At 34.4% G+C, this 7441-nt stretch overlaps 1 pseudogene; it reads left to right on the top strand.

Annotated features, from left to right (window-relative positions):
- Positions 1-1356: 1356 nt before the first annotated feature.
- On the top strand, positions 1357-5781 carry LOC128857491 (jerky protein homolog-like; annotated as a pseudogene).
- The last annotated feature ends 1660 nt before the right edge of the window (positions 5782-7441 follow it).

Below are 7441 nucleotides of genomic sequence, written 5' to 3'. Positions count from 1 at the left end.
CGAACAAGTTTTATTTACAAACAGCAAATTGCCAACGATCGAGTAATAAATTGGGTCCTAAAAATCCATCAGGTTTCATTAATAATTCCAGTATTTTTGAGGTCATTGATGCGAATCAAAAATTGTACTAGATAAAACGTGTAGAAATTTAATTAAATAATTAAGCTAACTACTCGTTTTGGAATGGGTGTAAAAAGATATAAAGTTAATGCATTTTTGGTGCCTAGTCAAATTTATAGAAATAAAATTAAAAGCAGAATAAATAAGAGGCAACGTCTGTTTGAAGGTTGAGAGTAATAACGTCGGAAGCGAGTATGCAAAAACGGTTTTATAATAACTGGTATGATAAAAATATAAACAATATTATCTTCTGTTTTTTTGATTAAACAATGTCACCTGTCAGTCAAAAAAAAAAAACAAATTATAAGGTAAGAATGCAGAAATGACCATCAGCTCTTCTTTTGTGCTGTGTATTCTATTAACAGCATCTCTTTATTTTTACTTAGCAGGCTGATAGCCTGGTAGTTGCCTTGATTTTGTAATATGATTAATCATAATTGTACTTGAAGTAAATAAATAAACAAATACTTATTTTTTACTCAGGAAAGCATAGTAAATGGAAAACTTTCAAGTTAGGTTTCACGCTCAATGCTCAATAATTCATCTTTCCAACTTCACAATAAAAAAGAGGGGCTTAATAGAATTTATGTTATGGTAGACAGTGGATGTGACCATAACTTCGGGATCGGTACACACATTCATTTTTCAAGGCAACTTGGTTAAGCGTAGCCTTTTCTCTCTGCTATTTCAAGCTTTTATCTAAAAGACAAGGGTGCATTTGAAATTACTGCGCACGCTCCATAACGTGAACGCTCTAAACCGTGCACACCCCAAAACGTGAACACACATTTTTGTGCATTGACTACTCTAAAACGAGAACAAACCCAAAAAGCTCTATAACATGAACAATAAACGTTACAATTATTTGAATGTACTTTCCATTGATCTCAAGTAATTCTGAAATTGGGGAATCCCCTAATTACGAGTATAAAATAGGCATGTAAGGAGTAAAATATCTCAGTCGCGGTTTTGGTTTTGCAAAGAGTGTTTGTCTTATGTTTTCTGGTGAAAATGAGTTCTAAAACATCCGTGTGCTTGACATTAAAACAAATGGCTGAAATTCTCGGCTTTTTAAAAAAAGGCTCATCTGTGACGATTTTAGCAAAGAAATATAATGTTGCTTAATCAACAATTTGTAACATTAAAGCGAAAATGCAAGTGATTTTAAAATGCGCAAACAACACGTATTGTGGACCTGGAAATAGAAAAACACTGCGTTCTTCAGAGTTGCTCAAAATGGAGAGAGATCTCTTTATCGTTGGTTTATCCGAATGCGAGATAAAAACGGGCCAGTAAGTGCTCTAATTTGGAAAGAAAAGGGAAAAACACTGCATGCAAAATTTATAGAAAATGAAGCAAACTTCTTCGCTAGTGATGGATGGCTTCAAGGATTCAAGAAGAGTTACGGTATTCGTCTTCTTAAAATATCAGGCGAAAAACTGTCTTCGCAACCTCAGCTAGTGGATCCGTTTAAAGAAAAACTTAAAGTTAAAATGGCCGAATTGGAGATGTGCAACGATCAGTTATGTAACGCTGATGAGTTGGGGTTATTCTGGAGACTTTTGCCAGAGAAAACGTAAACGTCAAGTTTGGAGAGAGAGCCCCAGGGGTAAAGTCCGCGAAACATCGAATCACGTTTTTATGCTGTTCAAACGCCACTGGATCCCACAAACTTAAGCTTTTGGTAATTGGAAAGGCGAAGAATCCATGCTGCTTTAAAAACTTTCACTGTCCCACCGACTTTAAGAGCTCGAAGTCCGCCTGGATGACGTCGGCTATTTTCAAGTAATGGTTTCATGAGTCATTTGTTCCACAGGTGTTTTTTAAGGTTACATCGTTTTTAAAGGAGAAAGCATTACCAATTAAAGCTCTCCTCCTAATCGACAATGCTCCTTCTCACTCAAATGAAGCTCAACTGACAACGGAGAATGCGCAAATTTCGGCAATGTTTATGCCACCAAATGTTACTCCCCTCATTCAACCGATGGATCAGAATGCAATAAAAATCACTAAGTTGCATTACAGAAATAGTCTTTTAGCTTCAATAGCAGCGACAAAGGCTGATTTGCTCGAGTCGTTGAAAAAAATTAACTTAAAAACAGGTATAAATCTTTTGGTTGCGGCTTGGTTTCATGTTGGTGAAGCAACATTAGCTAAGTGCTGGAACAGTATTTTAAATTTTGCGGTAAACAATGATGATCCCGAAGATAATGTCCCATTGGCGGGTTTAAAAGAAAAATGGAAAGCTGAACTTCGCACCTTGATGAGCAACACCGTCGATCTGCTAAGACGGTTAAGGGAGAAAGCTGTGCTTCAAGTTTTAGAAAAACAGAAGATACAAAAAAAGATGACTGATTTTTTTAAATAAAACCATCGTATGACTTAATTTTCAATTAATATTTAACGAAAACAAGAATAAAATGTGAATTTAAATGTGAAAAAATATATTTGCTTAGTCTTTTTGGGCATTCCAAAACGTGAACACTTTTGTTAACATGAACTGCCTTGGTTTGAATTATCGAGCGTGCGCTGTATTCAATTCATTGAAATCCCTTTTATTTTCTGCATTTAATTTGATATAATAAAAAATACCATCGATAAAATTTTGCGCGACACAAAGTTGTTTCTCTTTAAGCAAATGTCATTTTCGCTGCACTTACCGTACGCCGAAAGTAGAAGTTGCCAGTTTTTGTGCATTTCGGCATGGCATCCGGCACGTTTGAGGCGCCTTCGACTCAAGTAAACATAATCTATTTTGCTGTCAGTCAAATTCTTTGCCGCAACAGGCGGAACGGACCCATTGTGATGGGTACATATATGAAAATCTACGAGAGTAAGGATGTAAGGAAAGGCATATGACAAGGAGCTACAATAAAAGGATTACTAATTAAGCACATCGTTATTCAAAAGTTAAAAAGGCAAACATGTATTGGCCAATTTCCTCAGTATACAAGTATTGAAATAAAAAATTGTTTTGGTAAAATTTCAATATATGCAAGTTAGAGTACACATTTTTCATTTTGACTTATTTCTGGGGTTTAAGTTAAATTATGAGCTTCGGGGTATTAAGGGACAGTTTGTGGTACAGTTTAACATGCAGAGGGATATCTGTTGTGAATATTTTTGATCTTTCTCGCAAACAAAAAAAAAAAACAAAAAAAAAAATCAGATCCATCCATTGAGGAGTTTGAGAGTTAAAATCACAAAAACATTTCTCATAAAATTCTACAGTAACCCGAACTACTTCGATGATTATCTGAAATTATAAGTTATTTTACAATATATTCAATTAAAAAAATGTCTTGTGTTTACTTATTTTCATTTAAATTTGGTCCAAATACGGAAGATACTTTGCGATTATATCTTTAATCAATTACCATGGTTTTTAAGCTGTTTATATGCAATTCTGCTCATAGCAGGCTCAGTCTGTAGTATTTATTAAATCATTTTAGCCATTTCATACTTATTGGCGCACCATTTGCTTTGTTTTTTTTTAAGTTTGCATATAAATACTTAGTATAATAAGTAAATAAATAAACCACTGCGCACTGGTGGTTTCTCCCTGCTTCTATGTCTTTCTAGTGACTGCGCATATGCAGTAATTAATTTATTTTTATTTTTACTCATACGCACCCGCGCACGTAGCTGCTTCTTAGCAATACAATTTTAATTCACCATTTCTTAATGTGAACTCTTCTTCTTCGAATTTCAATGACGCTTGTTTATGCTTAAAAATAAAATAATTAGGATTGTTGAATGAATCAATCGCGTCATTAAGATTCGATGCGCGTACGCTGAAACGACCAATTATGAAACTTTAAGTGCGCTAAGCATTAGGGCTGTTCTTATTATAGTTGGTCAAATAGTAATAGCTGATTTTAAGTGTGGATGTGAGTAGTGTTTCTTTTGAATTGCTTGTGGCAATGTTACAATCGAATACATAGTTTTGTTTTTTTTCCGTTTGTGTGCTTTGGCTATCTTGAGGTTAACTTTAGAAATTGCGTGAATTTTTTATGAGATTTGTTTATGTCCGCGTTCAATTTTAAATTGAAGACAAAAGAGTTAAATTTTGCCATAATTAACAAATTGGAGTTGCTTTGTTAAATTCTACTTTGCTTATTTTTCACTCAAAAATAAACCACGATCTTGCATGCCCAGCAAGTTAATGATGCTCAAATAAAATCAAAAATCACTGATCTGGATCGTCACAATTTTATTCGAGAGATTGCAATGGATTTGACACAACACCATTCTCGAGAATCATTTAAAGTAGGTAAAGGGAATGCATAATTGCCTCACGAGTTAAAAGAAACTTAATTAGTTAATTAAATTAAGACCCGGTGGTCTAGAAATTTCAAAAAATTGATTTTTCGTTTTTTCGATATTTCGAAAGTTTAGTATCTCAAGAATATACTGTGAAATCTTCATGCGGAAATTCCCAATATTATAGCTTCTACAGCCCATTCACTAGGTAGAGAGTGGATCACGCGCCTATACCTCAAACTATAAATTCATTTATCTCGAAACTACTTTTTTCGGCCTGGTGTTGTCAAAAAAAAACTATTCAACCGAGTCATTTGAAATTTTAATATGTTATTCAAAACATCATTAGCAATCGCCCGTACTAGAATCATGTTATTATTTTAATTATTTCGTATTTTTTGAAGTGAAACTTCTTAGGCGTCGATGGACGAGCGAGAATGGAGAGTAACATTTCAAGGTCATACAATGCTTTGAGCATTTTCGTTCCGCGAGAGAGAAAAAAGATATAACGTAGAGGAACAGGAGAGAGAGAGCTATACCTGAGTTTTTCCTTGTGGTTGCTAATTTCTAGTGAGAAATAACACTGCCTACTTTTTGGCGCTTGTTTGTTGGTGCAAACTTGTAGGAAATATATTTTTGGTGCCTACTTTTTGGCGTTATATCTCCGAGGTGCCTACTGTTTGGGGCGTTTTTTGGTCCGAAATATTTGGGTTTTTTTTTCTTTGTGCCTACTTTTTGGCGCTTATTTCCGTTTCGTGGCTAGTGCTTGTGCGTACTATAAAGTGCTATCCATTCCGGCGTCGGATTTATTGGTATTGCCGTGCGGTAATTTGTGCCGTTGCTTCGGTCCTGGAATCGCTGCGTTTGTGCGGGTGATAAACGCTCGGAGAGGCGCGTTGTTGCCACGGTTTGTGTCTGGCGTTTACCTACACCGCTAGACCCTTCTCCATTAAATTTTGTCTATTTGTATTCTCTGCAAATGTTGTGAATTTATTTAGATAGAAAGAATATATTCTCTCTCCCTCTCTCTCTCTCATTCTCTCTCGGGTATCTCCCCCTTTACTTTTTTTATTCAAAAACTGAAAAAACCGATTTTTAAAGTGTCAAATTCAAAACCGCGCCATTTTGTAATTTTTTTTTTAATTTTTTCTAGTAACGGGATACAGCTGCAGTCATACTGATTAATATTTTTATTGGTTTTTGTGTTTCAGATAAATAGACGAGCCAAAATGGACAACACCGTCCAGGTCCAACTTTTCGGAAGGATCAACTTGTAAAATTATTAAACTTTAACATTTTTTTTTCATTTTTGTATGTAAAATAAGTTAAATAAAAAGCCTAAAAAATTTAAATATCGTTTTTCATTTTTTTATTGTAAAAGACCTGAAAATACCCTAAATTTCTAGCTCTAGACACCGGGATCCCTTAACTAAATGCATTAGCAGCTCTTATTTGCATCGAACCTTTTTTTAAATATCAAACAAAAGTGGTTAGTATGGTCAAGTCATGATGTACCAACGTAACCGGCAACTAACCGCCAACTCAGTTCTCGCTGTTTGTCAGAAGATACCGCCAGCAGTGTGTGCTAGTCGATTCTAACATAACCTAAACGTCATAAACCAAGCTTAGGCAAATGGTAAACAAACTGCTTCGCCACATTAGTGATTTTGTTTTGGTATCATATACTTTTGGTTTTGTGAAAATGTTTGATTTTGTGCCGAATAATCATCATTTGCGGGAAGGGTTGATTTTCCTCTTTCATTCAAAAAAAAAAAAACGGCCTGAAGCAGATCGAGAGCTACAAAAAGTTTATGGAGATGCTGCTTTAAGTGAAACAACGCGACGATTCATTCCGTCGCTTCAAAGATGGTGATTTTAATGTTGACGCCCATCCGCGTGAAGGAAGGCCAAAAACCTTCGAAGACGCTGAATTGGAGGCATTGCTCAATGAGGATCCGTGTCAAGCGCAAGAAGAGCTTGCTTCAGTATTAGGAGTTACCCGCCAATACATTTCCAAGCGATTGCATGCTTTGGGAATGATACAGAAACAGGGGACTTGTGTTCCTTATGAGTTAAAACCAAGGGAGGTTGAACGTCGTTTCTTCGCCTGTGAACAGCTGCTCCAGCGGCAAAAAAGGGGAGGGTTTTCTTCATCGCATCGTGACGGGTGATGAAAAATGGATTCATTACAATAATCCAAAGAAAAGAAAGTCATGGGGTCTGCCCGGTCATGCTTCTACGTTGTCGCCTCGGCCGAATATTCCCGCTGCGAAGGTTATGCTATGTATTTGGTGGGATCAAGTTGGTGTTATTTATTATGAACTGTTAAAACCAAGCGAAACCATCACTGGGGATCGGTATCGACTTCAATTGGTGCGATTGAGTCGAGCACTGCGCGAGAAGCGGTCGCAAAACGCGGAAAGGAGAGAGATCTACCAGAAAGATGGGAAAGAGTAGTATCTAGCGATAGGCAATACTTTCAATGAATCACTTGTAACCATTTTTTCAGAATAAAGTTGTATTTTCATCAAAAAAACAGCGATAACTTAGTTGCGCACCTAATATTTTAATTTATTTAACTTTTTTATAAATTTTTTTTTTTTAATTGGCTCAACGTTTTTTTTTTTATCTAATATTACAAAAACAATTATTTTTTATTGACTTGTAATTATATTATTTTGTTGTATTTAATTTAATTCAGTTTTATTTAATTTGGTTTTTACTTGATTCTATTTAATTTAATTTTTTATTTGAAAGAATATAATTAAAATAAAATAATATTGTTTAATTTTTATTTTATTTTTTTATTTTGATTTTTTTTATTTCATTGGATTGTACTTATATAATTTTTTAATTAATTTATAATGTATTTCATTTACTTTATTTTATTTCGTTTTGTTTTATTTTTCATTCCTTTTTTATTTGCTTGAAGTGTATTTTATATTTTTTGTTTCATTTTCTTCTGTCTAATTTTGTTTATTTATTTTTTGATTTGTTTTTTTTAATAATTTTGCTTTATCTAACTTAACTTTATTTTATTGTAATTTAGTTTCATTTT

The sequence above is a fragment of the Anastrepha ludens genome, chromosome 3 (genome assembly GCF_028408465.1).
Source record: "Anastrepha ludens isolate Willacy chromosome 3, idAnaLude1.1, whole genome shotgun sequence".
Taxonomy (NCBI): Eukaryota; Metazoa; Arthropoda; class Insecta; order Diptera; family Tephritidae; genus Anastrepha; species Anastrepha ludens.
The sequence above is the reverse complement of the archived record's forward strand: the minus strand, read 5'-3'. Positions and strand labels throughout refer to the sequence as shown.